The sequence below is a fragment of the Rhinolophus ferrumequinum genome, chromosome X (assembly GCF_004115265.2).
Source record: "Rhinolophus ferrumequinum isolate MPI-CBG mRhiFer1 chromosome X, mRhiFer1_v1.p, whole genome shotgun sequence".
NCBI classification, from domain to species: Eukaryota; Metazoa; Chordata; class Mammalia; order Chiroptera; family Rhinolophidae; genus Rhinolophus; species Rhinolophus ferrumequinum.
The window spans coordinates 7248018-7264189 of NC_046284.1; the positions used below are offsets into that span (position 1 = coordinate 7248018).

General features: G+C 57.0%; 1 protein-coding gene across 1 annotated transcript in view; it reads right to left on the reverse strand.

Moving 5' to 3' along the window:
• Nucleotides 1-12727, reverse strand: part of ZNF185 (zinc finger protein 185 with LIM domain) — a 54363-nt gene extending 41636 nt beyond the window's left edge. The window contains exon 1 of the mRNA XM_033117521.1: nucleotides 12637-12727. The gene's annotated coding sequence lies outside the window, so the exon portion shown is untranslated. The remainder of the gene's footprint in view (nucleotides 1-12636) is intronic.
• Between the last annotated feature and the right edge of the window lie 3445 nt (nucleotides 12728-16172).

Consider the following 16172-nt stretch of genomic DNA (forward strand, 5'->3'; position numbering starts at 1 on the left):
TGGCAGAGACAGAGGAGCCATTGGGGACTCCTGGACCAAAGGGGCAGGGACATGCACAGAGCCCTCAGTGAGGGTGGGCGGAGCAGGCGTGGTGCCCAATGCTGCCTCAGGCCCTGTCTTTACAGTTAAGACCCTAGTCCCAAGATTCAGGCAAAGACCAGGAACAATGATTCATCTCAGAAGCCAAATATCTTTTTCTGATGGGACAATATATGAAAGAGTCAGAAAGTAGTGTTTCCACGGGACTGAAGAGGAAGGCAGCTCTTTGGGACAAGGGGCTTTTAAAGTGATAAGTGCTGGCCAAACAGATGGACACCCGAGATTGGAATCTAGGTCCCAGCTGAAGAGCTAGCTTCTTCTTCCACTTCACCATGCCCTCCTCTCCCCTACCCCCCAGCCCTGGTTCAGGCCACAGTCACTTCTGACCTGTCCCTGGTCCACCTCCTTTTATCTGTACCTCCTTCTGGGAGCACTCATCTGCCCCTAATCCCACTGGGCCTCGATTCTCACTCAGCTTCTGTGGACTCCCCACTAGGACTGGGACTGGGGGTAAGCTCCTGACCCAGGCACTATTTTCTCCACCTTCCCCCCTTAACGTTGACACTGCTCCAAACAGACCATGTGCCTCAGCATCCATGGAAGGTGGCCCTCTAGCTCCTCCTGCCCCTTCTTCAGGGCCCCACCTGTCCTTGCTCCTAGGGACCTCTCCCCTCCTCTGCCCTGCGCCCATCGGTACTGTGGAACCAAGTCTTCCCAGACAAGACCTGCCCGCTCCTCCAGCCTCAGTGAGGACAGAGTTCAGGCATCCCTCACACCCCAGCACACAGCCTGCACTGAACACCCCTGCCACTGGGCTGCAGGCTGGCAGGGGCCATGCTTCTGACTTACCAAACACCACTACCTCTTCTTGGACGCAGGTCTCCTCTCAGACCCGCCATCCCTGCCCCTCTTGGAGAGCAGAGCGGAGCGGCCACCCAATCAGGGGACAGCCAGAAAAACCCTCACTGCAAATAGGGGCAACTGTGGAGAATGGGGGGCTGACCACTCAGAAGGGCGTTTCCTGGGCAGCTCTCATGCACTGTTGGTGGGCAGTTCAAGAGGGGCGTCTTTTTGGAGCACAAATCTCCATACGTACTGAAAGCCTTAGAAAGGGCAGGACATTGATGCAGCAGTTCCCGTCACTGCATTATCTCCTAAGGAGACAACTGCCTAAGTAAACCAAGTATACAAGAAGGGCATCATGCCCGTGTTGAGTGTCATGGTGAAAATTTGGCAATAATCTAAATTCCCAATAGTCCTTTTTAAACGTATAATGATCCATTGTTCAAGCACATACTATGCAGCCATTACAAATGATATTGATACATATGATATTTAACAAGCCTTTGTGTGTGTGGTTTCCATGTCATTAAGGGAAAGGCAGCTTTTAAAACAAGATGTATAGGATGGTGCCATTTACACAAAAATGTACATGGAAAGAAGCCACCTGAAAGGATACATGCCAATATACTTTGCTCCTCTGTATTTCTAATTTTCCTATCATGAACGTGTATTGTCTGTGTGCTGAAGACTAAACAAACAGTGGTTTGAGCGAATGAAATGGGAGTTGGGGCTGCCTGGACAGCTAAAGGTGGGTCTCCAAAGTTGTACAGGTGAGCAGTGCCGAGGAGGGATGCACATGAGGAGAGTGAACGGAGGCAGTGACCCTGGGAATTCTCTCTCTGGCTGGGTGGACATCCCAGGGGCGAGGGGGACAACGCCCTGGGCCTGTAGGGCCCGATGTGTGCCGAGCTGCCAGGTGCCTCGCTGTGGGCACACGAGGCCTCCTCCAGGAGCTTCCGTCCTCTTTGCCCACGAGCTCAGGCAGGGAGGGAGAGCAGGTGGTGCATTGAGGGTCTGATCTCAGAGCAGGAGGTCGCAGCAGCAGCAGCTGCCAGCAGCACAAAGCCGAGGCACCCCAGGGAGCAGGAGGCCGGCTTCCCTCACAAATGTAAGGGGCTCAGTAGGACAGAATGAATGCACTTTGCAGGTGCTGAAGATGCTCCCCACCCCAAGGCCTCCCCCACCTCCCATTCCCGGACCCAGGCTGTGGAGCGCTGTTCCCAGGGAGAAGGAGGCCATGGAAGGGGGTGCTCTGAGCATGGGTGTTGGCAGCGATGGTGCCAGAAGACCCGAGTACAAGGATGGGTACCTCGGCCCTGCCCTTCCATGGGGCCCCGGGCCGTGGATTGCGAGCTCGCTGACAAGGCAGGGGCCCAGTCCAGGGGCCAGGACATGCAAGCCTGGCATAGGTCTGCAACTGGCTGGCAGTACCTGTATTGTCATCCCCGCTTCGCCATGAGCAAAGGAGCCCGGGGAGATGGGGCGACTGGCCCCACTTCCCACTTCCCACTTCCCGAGGGCGGAGGGCACAGCCGGAATCTCAGCTGCAGCCCCACAGTAGCCCTGCTGAGCCCATGCTCTACAGCTAGGAGTGCTCCTCGCAGCAAAGTGCCGGGGTGCAGGTGGCCCAGGCACACGCCCTCCTCCACTGGCACCTGTACGCGTCCTCCAAAGCCAGGCACTTGGCCTCAGCGGCTGACTGCTGGAGGGAGGGGACTCGAGGACTCCAGCTGGCCACCCACTCAGTGTGTGCCTGGCTGCTCAGCCTGGTCCAGCCACTACTGACTCCAAGCACCGGACCCCAGAATCCCCTCCGAGGAGGGCGGCCCACACCCCTGCGGCCCCCAGACTCTCCATCCCCTCTGCATCTGAGATGCAAGATGCTGACCAAGTTCAAGAAGACACGAAATGGAGAAGCTTCTCTGACTGCGACCTCTGACCCTCCCAACTCACCCCATGGAGAAGGTGGAGAGGGAAGCGAGATTCACTGGATTCTGGGATTGTTCCATTTCCAGTCGCCTTCAGAAGTGAAGCAGGAGACCTCTTACCTACCTTGGGCCTTCCAGTCTTACACTTCCCCTGATGCATGAGCCCTGCCATGCAGAAGGCCACCTCACTTGAAGCAAAGACATCTCTGCTCCTTGTGTCTAAGGGGCCTCATGTGGCTGTGAGGCTGTCTTGCTCTCTGAGCCTTGGTCTCATCTGTAAAATGGTTCCAAACCATCAAGCCTGTGGACCTGCTGTCTAGGTCTCCTCCTGGCAGGGTACCCCCAAGCCAGAGCACGTGCTGCTCCCTGGAATTTGGGTATTTTGATGCTAGTGGATGTCTTCATCTCTAAATGGCCCAGGTGAGCACATTTCTGGTTCAGACAGCTACTCTGTGCATCTCACGTCTACCTTGACAGGAAGAAGTCTTCCGGTTCCTTAGGAATTGCCATATTGCACTGCTTGGGGGCCTGGCCTGAGCCACCAAAGGAAGGTGGTTTATCTGCCACCTTCCACTCCAGCTGTCCCTCCGGGCACACTCCTGGAGCCTCACTAGATGAAGCCCCACTAGGCAGTACCACTCTTCGTGCCAACTCCGAGCAAGATCTTACACTCAGACTGCACTAGCCTGTTCCATGGCAGTTCAGGACCAAGTTCAAGTTCTCCTGAGCGGGCCAGGCCACCTCAGACACCAGGGGGATGCCCCCAGCCAACCCTCCTGGCCCTTCACCACTTTCTCTCTCTCCCATTAGCCTGCAGACGTTTCTTGGGGCAGGCAGGGGGAGATGGGGACAGGCCCTTCCTGATGCAGCTGGCCTGTGAATGTCAATGGACACGCTCCCCCTGCACCTTCCTTCCTGCTTCAGAGCCTCTGCCCAGCAACCTCCCAGGGAAGGGGCCTCTGGCCCTGATTGGACAGACAGAAGCAAGGAGCCAATGAGGGGGTGCAAGGAGCCATAGCAAGCCTGGTGTTGTCAGTGGAGTCGGAGCTGATGCAGCAGCTAATGCTGGCAGATTAGTGGGAGGGGGGAGGCTGGGGGGAGTCACAGACAGTGACGCAAATGCTTGGCTGATGCGTGAGGAGACAGAGATGGCGAGAGAAGCAGCAGGAGGAGGGGGCGCCTCACACCCCACAGGGACATGCTCTGCGTCCAAACTTGGAGAAAGTTTTCTAGAATAGCCACCCTGCTTGACTCCACAAGTTGTGCATACCTCCTTTTGCAAGCAACCCTCTGTGTCTTTGCCCTTGCAGCTACCTTCTTGCCAATGGCCTTGAGCTTCAGCCCAGGAGGCATCCCGGAGGAAGCTTCAAGTCCTCAGTCCCCTGGCTCCGGGATACAGCCTGGTCCCATTTTTGGTCATACTACACTAAAAAGTCTGCATTTACCACTAGCCTGGAAGGGAAAGGGGTCCACAGGAGAGGAGGAAGGTGTAGAGGTGCAGAGTCTACCTCGGGCAGAGAGCCCAACAGCCATGGGCATGGGTGGGGAGGGCCATTGGCCTGGTGGCCCTCTCTGGCCCCCGTGTGTCACCCCATCCTGGGGCCCTCACTCCCGTCCTGCTGCTTCCCCCACGCCAGTACACCCCAGCATTGAAATGTCCTTTCCCGCTCACTCTGCACAGCTGGGAAGGGCTGGCTTCTTCCAGACAACTTGAAGCACACTGAGAAGGGGGCAAGGCAGCTGGGCCTGCCAACACAGGCAGCTCGGCCCACCCCACACCCCAGCCTCTGGGCCCCTGGCCTGGGATTTTTGTGGCAAGGGCTTGCGTGAAAGGAGGCAGCAGGCTGAGCGACTACCCTTCACCCGCCCTGGGTGGCAGGGGAATAGGGGGTGCTGGATGCCAGGCAGGGACCTCCTAGCTAAGCTGGGAGGGAAAAGGAACAAAACACATGTAGCCGGGGCTTCCAGGAGCATGGTACATTGTTGTACACGAAGGAGCCACAGACGGAGCATATGGGTGTTGGGGCTTGCCTGAATGTGTGTGTGCTGGGCGCTGGCCATCGTGAGCGAGCATGAGTGAGCACACCCTGGGCAGAAGAGCAAGAGGCAGGGCTTCCCCAGAGGTGAGTTGTGACAATCTGCACCCAGGGAGCTGAGAGGAAGCCTGGCAGCCCCATCCCTGGCCAGCAGTGATTGCAGTACTGTCTCTTGGAATCAGAGCCCGCTGCTCAGTTCTGGGTGGACCCCTTAGGGGTCAGGGGTCGGCATGAGGAAGCAGTAGGACAGAGCAAGAGTATACAACCCAGATCACAGCCCGTGCAGCCAAGCTCAGTGACCAAATGTGGATGTAGCAAGTAACATCTGGATGAAGCCATCAAGGCCTTGGGCTGCCCATTTGCAGGGCTCAGCTGCTGGGCCCACCTCAGGCCATGTTTTAGTGAAGCTCTGTCTTCAAGCATTTTCATGGGGCTTTGGGGCAGGGGGTTCTCACAAAGGCAGAGCCTGAGAATATGGCCTCCCTCATAAGTGCTCCCATCTGGGTCATGAGGGGAGAGGTGAAGTGATGAAAAGTCCCTTGTCTCCCAGCAACTTGTTGCTAAGATGGGTAGACCCAACCAGTTCCGATCCTTCAGCTGGGTGCTGCCAGGGGTCTCAGAGAAGACAGGTGGCCTGGTGGGAAGGAGACTCCTTTCTCCCATGGGGCCTTGGCACCCCACCATTGCATGAGGGTGTCAATGACTAAATCATGGAAAACCAAAGCCCGCAAGGGGACCCCAGCTCTCACACCCATCTCCTCCGGCCCTCCTTTGAGATCCTGAGTTGGTCTCTACAACCCCAAGGCTCCGGACAGTCAGAACCACCTTCTCAGGCTGTGCCCCTACTCCCCTGTGTGACAGCCTGACTTACTGGAGACCTGCCCTGGTGATGGCAGATTCTGAGCATGGGGGAGGCTCCTGCCCATTTGCACTGTAAATGTTCCCTTTGGATAAAGAGCCTCCAGTGGCCCCAGCATCAGGGAAAGGACTGAAAGAAAAGTTCCCGCGCCTTAGAGTCACCTTCCAGTATAGACACCCAGATCTTCCTTGGGCATGTGTCAAGCAAATGCCTTTGAGCTTCAAGGTCAGGGTCATCTCTTGTGCCTAAGCTCCTGTGAGAGGTCCCTCTCAAGCTCCTTCAGGGTAAGAAGCTGTCCCAGGATTGGGGTGGTCTGTATTACCAAGAGAAGGGTGACACTGAGGTAGCCAAAGCCCACCTGCTGGAGAGCCCTGTCTGACATTCAAGGGGTGGCAAGTGTCTTCTCCCAGACTGTCCTTCCTTAGAGAGCTTCCCTCTGCAGCCAGCTTGGCCGCCTCTGAACCTGAAGGGGGCAGCAGTAACAGAAACTGAGAAGACGGTGTGTGTTCAGAAAGTTTCAGAGACGAGTCAGCTGGGTCCATCAAATGTCACTGCCATCAGACATGTGGAGGACTTCGTCAAGGCCTCAAAGCCACACATCCGTTTGTCTCTTCCAACTCAGGCGCAAAGGAAAGAGCACTAGACAAGGAGTCCAAGTCCTGGTTCTGTCAGAACAAGTCACCAGAAATGTCACCCTCTCTGGCTGAAGATGAAGCCCTTTTCTCTCAGTGCTCCCTGACCCCTGCACCTGGTCATGGGACTTTAGTGTAGCCCCTCTGCTCATCACCAGGGTCACAGGATGCCATGCAGTGCCATTTTCAGAGCCCCCTCCCTGTCCTGTCTTCCCGCTGGAACATCTCCTGGAGGTCAAAGGCCCATCATCATAGGGAGAGCCTAGGCTGGGGGGCAGACTCCCCAAGAAGGTTGTAGTGAGAACTGCAAGGATGAGCTGGCGTGTACTCCACAGGGCAGGCTGACAAAGGCCTGAACATAAAGATGAATGGTGCCGAGGTCCCAGGCAGGACATGGCATGGAGCGTGAGGGGGCTAGGGATCCTAAAAGTCAGGAAGCGTGACCTCCACCCCCTTCTCAGGTGCCCTCGTCTAGTCCTTTCTCAAGGCACACACTTGGCAGACTGTAAGTTTGGACCCAGGCAGACCTAAACCAGCACTCAGGCAGCTGACCTGATTCCCCGGGCCAAAAGGGCTGCAGTGATCAAACGTCCCATTTTATGAAGCAGCCTCCTGCGGCCAGGTCTCGTGAATGAGGACATCCCGATTCCTGGTCTCAGCAATGACAAGAGGTCAGCAGCAGGTTGCTTTCCTCCGGAGAGGGGTGGAGTGGGCACTGCTGGTACTGTTGCATGGTTTCCCAGGATCCAGAAGGTCTCAGCAGCAGTCTGAGGGAAGGGACCCTTAGAGGCCGGCCAGAGTGATGGCCAAGCAGCCGGGTCCCCAAACCCCGCAGTCTGATGCTCAGTACACAGCTCCCAGGGGCCAGTGTAAGCAGCTGAGCAGAGCGCCCTGACCTGCCCTGATGCTCCAGTCCCAGGGGTTTGGGGTGGGGGTGGAGTCACGCTGGAGGCCAACCAACAATGGGCGACAGGAAGGAGGTGTACCACATAGAAAAAAGAGCTGGAGGAGACTTGGGTTGCAGAGGGAAAAATGTACTATGGAAAAAGAACGCGTGGGGGGAGTATTTGTAAATGTGCTTTACAGGTAAATGACTTCTGCATGAAAGTCTGGAATTTTACCTTCCCCCCAGTACCCCAGAATCTAGACTTCTCGGCGTCAGCACTGGAGGGACCCTGGGAGGCAGACATCTGAGATGAATCAGCTCCCTCCCAAGGCGGTGGGGAGGTGGAGGTCCAAGGGGGCAAAGGGAGCCATGGCCCGCCAGCCACTGTCACTCCTGTGGGGCTGAGATTCCTTCTGGCTCTCCTGTGCCCATTTTCAAGTTCCTGGCAGGCTGAATACAAGCAACTGCTTGGGGTCACTGGGCCATTTCTGAGGTGGCTTGACCTCAAGGGCTAGTGAGGGCTTCTGGGCAGAGCCCTCTGAGATGTCTCTATGGAGGCCCAGGGCTGGGCAGGGTCTCCACCTCCCCTGCTGTACTATGAGAAGGGGCCCAGAGGAATCCTGGGAGCCCTCCTATGGGATCTTGGCTGGCTCTGTGGGCCCCCCACCCTGTTGTCTCTGCAGCCTGGGAACCAAGGTGGTCTGAAACTCATCCCAGTGGGTCAAAGATGTCATCCCCACCCACCTACAGACAGCCAAGCAGGTTGAAAGGGACTCAGGGGTCACCTCCACCCCAACCAACTCTCTCCCTCCATTCGGCCTTTGCCAGAGCTGGCCCAATGACAGGGAAGTCCCCCCAGTTTTGCCCTAACATTGGCCAAAGCTAATTCCTTTTGGCCTGGTTACAGGTGATCACGAGTGAGGCTCAAGAGGAAAAGCAGTGCCCAGCCCCCTCTCCCCACCCACAACACGTCCCACCCCAGCTGACCTCGGGCAGGCCTCCTCCTCCTCCTGGCAGCTCTCTCCCTGCCCCGTCTCCTCCCAGTCCCCTCCTTTCTCACCTTCCTGTCCACCCCAGGCCCAGAGTCCCCTGAGTTCCACCCTTACCTCTTATCACTGCCCCCATTTTTGGATTAGAATTTGAAGACTCAGACAGGAGAAAGCATTTCCCACATTTTCATTCGTGCAACAAACATTTAGGAAAGTTGATGCTGGGCTGGGTGCTGGTCAGACAGACAGACAGACAGCCTAGAGCAGCTTGAGCACTCCCGACAGGATGAAAGAATGAGTAGGAGCTGGCCGGGCAGAAGTGGTGAGGTAAGTCCAGCTTTTGGTTTTCGGGGTTTTTGTTTTTGTTTTTGTTTTCAGTCTAAACCAGGCACTGCCTGATATAAGTATTTTCACCAGGGATACCCGTTCTTGTGACTGGAATCCTTGTGCCTGCTCTCTCCATAGCAACCCTTGGCCACATCAAGCTCTCTGGGAAACTGACCTAGTCATCAGAAAGTGGCATGCTGAGCCAACGATCCCAGGGACCAGACCAAGGGGGCTGGACCAAGTGCCTGAAGTGTGCCCACAGATGGGGCCCCAACCAGGGACCACCAGCATCAGCATGGGGACTGCCCACGACTGGCCCCAGAGGCCAGGTCTTCACTCCGACCCAGGGTGTGGCCACAGGGCTCTCTGCAGCCACCTCCGTGGCCACCACCAGCCACCCCAGTTCTCCGCTCGCTCTTGAAATGGGAAGGGAACACGCTCCCCATGGGAAAAGCTTAGTATTTCTGAAAGTGGCCTCTGGGTTCTGGGATGTGTGCTTAAGCTGCAGATTCCTGCCTCCCCACATTAGAGTTTGAGAATGACACCCATAGGGCCTCTTGTCCTTTCATTTTTCAGTCCCTTCTCCACCCAGGCCTGCCCCTCCCACTTCCCTATCCCTGCCTTTCTCAGTTCTCACTCTGCCCTGTGCCCCAGTGCCCACCACGGGCAAGAGATCGGCCCAATACATATGTGTGTATCTGCAACATAAGGTAACCTGGCTGCATTCTTAATCCTCAAACGAGCCTTGATCAAGTCCCTCTCTCTGCCTCAGTTTCCCTTTGGATAAACGAACTGACAGTGCCCACCTCTTGACCACCCCATAACCACTTCCCAGTGGAAGGCTACTATCCCACAAGTGCCTCCATTTCAACTTTCCCCTTCCTGACGAAAACCACCAGAGACGTTAACAGTGGAAAATCAGATAAGGCTTCAAGGGAGTGCTTTGTACCAGTCTTACAACTATTCTGTGAGTTTTAAATTAATCCAAGATAAAAAGTTAAAAATAAAAACAGTGAAAATTGAAAAAGAAAGTGAATCATATTTTAATAGGCATCCAGAAATGACCTAAGAACTCAGTGTTCTGTGGCAAATCATTTAACTGTGAGTAGATACCATATGCATCACCAGCACGAACTAGCAGCGGCTTTTAAACAACTTTTTCTTCAAGTAAGGAGCCTACAGCCCTCCCAACCTGGCCCCAACCTCATCACTGGCCACCACGGCTCCTGGAGGAAGACGCTGTGATCCTGGTTCAACTGACATCCCTGATGGAGCGCTGCCTCTGTGCCAGGCGCCAGGTGCTTGCTGCTATGCAGCCGGTGCGCCTGGTTTCAGCCTGCCTTCTGTACAGGTGACAAAACCCAGGCTTCCCCAGGTTGTGTGATGTGCTCAGGTTTGCACAAATAGATAGTAGCTGAACTGGGGTTTGCACCCAGCCTGACCTCCCAGCCACTCTCTTACTCCGAGACTGGAAAGGCGCCTCCCTGCCCCACCATTCGCCTCCCTGCTCTACCATGAGTCCCCTGCCAGCTGTCTGACCCTTAGAAGCAATGATGCCAACATTTCCTGAACATCCGTCTCAAGGATGTGGGTCTCCCGGGGGCACGGCCCTTGTCCTGGCATCAGCCAGCTGTCTGCGGGCACAGCGGGAATGAATGCAGTGCTCCTGATGGATCTCAACCATAAGGGACCAAGGGCCCGGGGCACCATGTGGGCTGAAGCTCTCCTCTTCCCCGGCCATGGTCCTATCCCATGCCATGAGGGCCTGGCAGTGGGGGCAGCCTCAGGGCTCGCAAGCAGAAAGCAAGCTGCCGTTACACATGACCTGGCACTCTATGGGCTGTGGCTTGAAGCAACACCCAAACCAAAGGACCAGTCACCTGTGGAGGCTGAGTGGTGAAGGAAAACGGGGGCTTCCCGAGTGCATTGCGCCAGACTGGGGACTTTTCTTGGAATGCGACTGAGGACAGTTCAGGGACTGGATGACAATGCCTAGGGTGGCCAGGTCCCAGGCCCACTGCTGAAGGCTCAGAATCCCTGCTCTGCCAGATCTCAGGAGGCCACAGGGGCACTAGGCAGAAACGCCAGGAGTACCAGACAGGCTGAGGGAGGCTGAGGTGGAGCACTGGCTGCCCCTGGGGTCACTGCCCTCAGGCGGGGGCACAGGGCTCTCTGGAATCTAGGCTCGAGTTGAGGAGGAACCGAGGTGCACAATTTCGATGCAGGTGGCTGCTCTTACTGAGTAGCCGTTCTGTCTCCCCAACTAGATTGTCACTCCCAGGGCAGGCCTGCATCCAGTTTCTTTCCAGGCCAGCACTGCCTAGCTCTGGGTGGAACCTACAGGGGCTTAGGAAGAATTGACTTTGGTCTTTTGAGGACAAGGGAGAGGTTAGACTCAAGCAGTCCCAAAGGGTGTGTGGGCCTTGACCTGGCAGCTGCTGAGCTCCTCCTGCTTCCAAGCCCTCCTCCTCTAGGAAGCCTTCCCTGATCCTCACAGCCAGAGCTGCTCCCTTGCTCCAGGCACCCACAGCCCCTTGTGCTTATGCCACTCAGAGCCGCAGTACCCAATGTGGTCATGGGCCACCTCTGCCGCTGACTTGTGAGTGGCCGGAGGACAGAAATGAACAGATCTGGAGCACCTGCTGTATGCCTGGCCCCGTCCTGGGTGCTTTCCATCAGCTCTCGCAGCTGAGTATGGAGGCCCCAGCCAGGCCAGGCTTCTGAAGGCCAAGCCAGGAAGGCACAATGGCTCAGGCTGGGAAGTGATGGAAGGAGGGGTTAGGGCAGGTGATACCTCACCTCAGAAAGAGGTATCACCTACTCCTTCTCCTCCTGGAGTGGCCCAGAGGTGATGAGGCAAACAAGTACTAAGGCCAGCCGGCAAGTTGGCCCCTGGTCTGTGCATCCATATCCTGGCCGTTTGCTTCTAAGTGGCGAGCAGGGTCTCTGAGCCACCTTTGATTTTTCAGATGAGGAGGGGAGGCCCTGGGAAGGTAGGACCCGTGCCCCAGCCTTCCTCCACAGCTGTGTGTGAGCTGGTGAGGAGGGAGAGGGACCCAGAGCCCCTTCCCACTGTGCAGGTCTATCAGCCCATGGGACCTTGCTCCCTATCCCCAGCCAAGTGCCATGAAACCAAAGCAAGCCTGGGTCCAAGTGCCAGAGGCCTCGATCACTGCTGGGTGGGGTGTGAGGGGCTCTCTCTCAAGGTTCACAGATTGTGGTCCTGAGATGCGGCTGTACAGCCCTCCACGATGCCAAGGCTACGTGCAAACAGCTGAGTGCAAACGCAATTCCTACTGCACCTCAGCTGTCCCAAAGCCCAGGCACACCCACCCCCGACCTCATCTGAGCCTCCAGCAGCCCTGGTGGCAGGCAGCCTAGCAAGTTATCCCTTTGGACTGATGGAGCTGCCCAGGTGCCCCCAGCTCGGAAGTGGCAGAGTGGAGGGACGGAGAGAGGAGCTGAGCTTTCAGTCTCTTTCTGAGGCGAGGTATCATTCTGCCTTTCCAAAGAGGACAGACTCTTGGCTCCCCCTGCCCCCATCAAAACAATCCAGCTACAGAGCCCGCTCGCTGCAGATCCCCTCGATAACACCCAGCGACACTTGATTCGGCGCCTTCTGTCTGAGCAGCTACCTTCCTGGTGGCCCTTCAGAGACTGCCCAGCGCCCAGTACATGCTCATCCCAAGCAACACTTCAGCCGTCTGCTCTGGGTCTTAGTTTTCTCATCTATAAAATGGACACAGGGTGAAGTAGCTGGTCTGACATTCCCTAACTCTTAGGCCTGCAATGAACTCTCAGAGCACCCTGGACCCAGGCCATTTACTAACAATCAAACCCTCCCTTCCAGAAAGAGAGAGGGCCCACAGACCAGGCCAGCCTTCTCTGCCTCTCAGTCTCTTTGCTCACAGTGAAAACCAGAAAACCAGGTGCACTGCCTCTCCAGCGGAAGCCCAGGAGGGATGCTTGGAGTGGGCGAAGATTATGGATGGGGAAACTGAGGCCCGGAGTTGTCCCTGGCACACGTCTGGGCACGGGCCCGGTGCCCCCTGGTGCCTCTCTGCCGGGCCGGGCCGACGGCGACTCGACAGCCCTACCTGGCACAGGTGCCCGACTCGCGGGGCGGGCGGAGGGTCGGGCGGGCGCGGGGCGCGGGCTCCCTCAGCCGGGCCGGGCGGCGGGCGCGGGGCGCGGGGCGCGGGGCGCGGCGGGGAGCGCGCAGGGCGGCGAGGAGGCGCGGACTGGGCTCCGCCCGCAGGAGAACAAACAGGTTTTCTCCGGCGCCCGGAGCCTCGCCCCTCGCCCCTCCCCTCGGCCGGCCCCCTTCCTCTGCCCTCTCCTGGGGTAGGTAGATGCGCCTGGCACATTCCGCACATTCTCCCGCCAGTGTCCTGGCCGGCCCGCCTCTTCCCGGCCCCGCCCCGCGGGGCTGCTGGAGAAATCAAGGCTGGGGCTCCCCGCACGGAGCCCGGAGCGAGCTCCAGGAGGCTCTGCCGCGGTGGAAAACTTCCAGGCAAATTCCTCCAGGCTCGCGGCCCCGGGCTGGGAGGCCTCCGCCACGTGAAGGGCCCCGCTGCCTAGCTGCGCCCCTGCCCGCGCCCGACGCGATCTGGCCCCCGCTCGGGGCCAATGACTTCTACAGATGCTGCGGGTTAATTCTGTCGAGAACTCCTGTTCCTAGATCCATTTTACAGATGGAGATCCCAGACAGGGGTGGAGAGGGGGGCGGAGGGGGCGGGGGGCTGAGATCATGCAGGAAGTCCCGGAGGCTGGGAAGAAGAAAGTGAGGCCGCACAGGGGGAACTTCTCACCCTGAAAGGCCATCCTGGGGGGACTTGGGGTTCTCACGGCACAACATCGACTACCCCGTCAGCAAGCAGGGCCACCTCACAGGCTGGGTAGGGAGACACGTCCAAACACCAAAGGCCAGTGCAGTTTGATCAGTGTCACCCATTTGTGCTTTTCCAGCCTGTGTGTCATTCATTCAAGCTTCCTGAGTACCTGCTATGTGCAAGGCACTGAGTGGCGGGCGAGGATGGAGGCAGCATCAAAAGAAGCGCCTAACCCTACCTGTGGAGGCCTCCGGGGCCAGGGACAGTTAAGCCAGTCCAAGAGACAGCAGAGTTGGTCGAGTTGGCTTATCAGAATGACAGGTTCAAAAGGATGGACCAACAGGTCCTCCTTCATCTAACCCTGCCAAATCTGTGTCCCAAATGGCCCTCCAATCCAGCCACTTCTCTCCACACCCACTGCCACTACCCTTGCTGGTCTCCCTGCCTTTGGTCTCACCTTCTTCCTATCTACTCTCCACACGGAAGTCACTTTAATAGTTAGTTACATGTTACTCCCCTGCTTGCAGCTCTTTGATGGCTTCCTAACGCTCGCTCTCAGGATAAAAGCCAAACTCTTTAAGGGACACAAGGATTTAGCTGTGCCCACATCTCTGCAGGCCCACCCATTCGTCCCCTGGATTCACTATACTTCAGCCATGCGTGCTTTCTTCTGCCTTTGGAATACATTACAAGTCTTGTCTCCTTGGGGCATTTGCTCCTGGCACTCAGACTCCCTAGGATGTCCTTTGTCCTCTTGTCTGACTAGTGAACTCTTAGTCATTCTTCAAACTTCCCTCAAGCATCTGTAAATCCTTCCTGACTGCACAGGCCACCCAGTCAAGCCGATCACTTCCTTCTGTGCTTCCCCAGCTCCTTCTGACAACATCAATCTAGCATGGCGGCCATCACCCTTTATTATTCTAGATGGTGAGCTCAGGGAGGCCAGTGCCCTGCGTGAGTCATCACTGGAGCATGAAGAGCAGCGTAGGGGATTTGCAGAAGGAGAGGGTTCTGGAAGCTGTCCTCTTCCTTCTCTTCCTGGATTTTATCAGGTAGAAAGGAGGTGACAGTGTATTTGTGAATATGTGTTAGGGGTAAGATTGGGGGTTTTATAAACAGTCACTTCACTTCATCTTTGTCTCTTGCCAATAAGAGTTTCTGCGCTCCTAGTCTGGTGGCCAGCATCTAATGCCTTCCCGCTCCCATCCCCTACCTTGGACTGCTGGTGGCCATGGATGTATTTGGCTTGGCGTCCTAGCTCTTAAACATAGTCACTATATGACCTAGGATGTGTCACATCCCCTCTCTGGGCTCCCTTCCCCTTCAAGAGCTCCTAGCTTAAAGAGAGAGAATGTAGAGGACACAGTGATGAACTTGACATAGGGGTGAGGAAGAGGGTAGCCCCTCCCTCCCAAGGCCAGCAGTGGGAATGCGCAAACTCACTCCAGAGCCCTCAGTCTGTGTGGGCCAGCTAGGGAGCACAAGCACGAGTGTTGTCCCAAGCCACCAATGGCCAGCGAGGGGGGCCCATCAGCTAGGCTGCCCCAGGGCCTCGAACTCTTCCCTTGTCCCAGGTGATTCAGCCCTGCCCAGGACAGATCTGCCATGACAAGGACAGCCAAAGGGACCAGCCTTTCCTCAACTCCTCCCTTCCTGCCAGACTGCCAGGCCCTGCAGCTGATCTCGCCTGCAAACGGGTTTGACTCGAACGGTAACTGCCCTGCCCTACCCTGCCCTGCCCACCTGTTCACTGCTCGGGCACAAACCCCCTTCCCTGGCAGGGCCACCACAGCCATCTCAGTTAGGTTTCAGCGCTCCTGCCAACTTCACCAGCCTCTTCTTTGACTCCTTGTCCTCAGGCACCTAGACCCAGACACATCAACTGCTCTCGTACCACCAGGCCCCTGCAGAAGATGTTCCCTTGGTGGTGACCTCCCACCCACTCTCATCTGCAACACTGGCTCCTTCATAAACTTCACCTTGGTCTAGAACTTCAGGGCCAAGACCCTGGTGGCTGCTGGCTGCCCATAGCCTGGGCTCTACCCTTGCCTGGCCTGCGCTTGGCCCTGTCCCTCTCTACTCTCAACTCCTCTTGTGTGGCGGCCCCTCTCTCCAACTCCAAAGCTGGCCTAATGCTGGCAGAGTACTCCTGACGCCCCCCAGCTCAGGTAGTCTCCCCCCTGACAAGCAGGCCCCCAGCAAGGCCCTGCTCTGAGGGTAGACGTGCTGCCTCTAAGGAGGGTGGGGCCAGGCTGGGCTGCCTGGGTAGGCAAGAGGCCTGGAAGGCAAAGGCAGGAGTGGAGAGGTCCCCTATGCCGCAGTGGGCTGCAACCCATGAGCAGGCAATGGAGACATTCTCTTGGACGACAGGTTGAAGCAAGCAGATGAGAAGGGGGACAGATGGCTGTTTGGGAAGAACTGGTTAGCAGTACCCCTTAGCTCTAGGGAAGTCCCATTCTGATCTCCAGGCCTGGGAACAAAACTCAGGCCCCAAAGCCAACCCAGGCAGAGTGTCCCCACACCAGAAGGGACCGGAAACGAACAACTGACCAAAAAAAAGTGCCATTGTGCAAATGGGGAAACAGAGGCACAGAGAGGGATGGCATCAAGCTGGGGCCACACAGCCAGTCTGAGGCACAGCTGGGACTAAAAACCCGGGCTTTAATTGCTCTGAACGGAGCCCCCACCCAGCCGGGGTGATCAGGTTCATGTGTGGGGAGGCCTGGGCTCCTGTTTGCACCCTAATCCCCTCCTTCCCTCCCTTCCAGGGCCCGCCCTGCTGCCTCATACTCCTAAGCTCT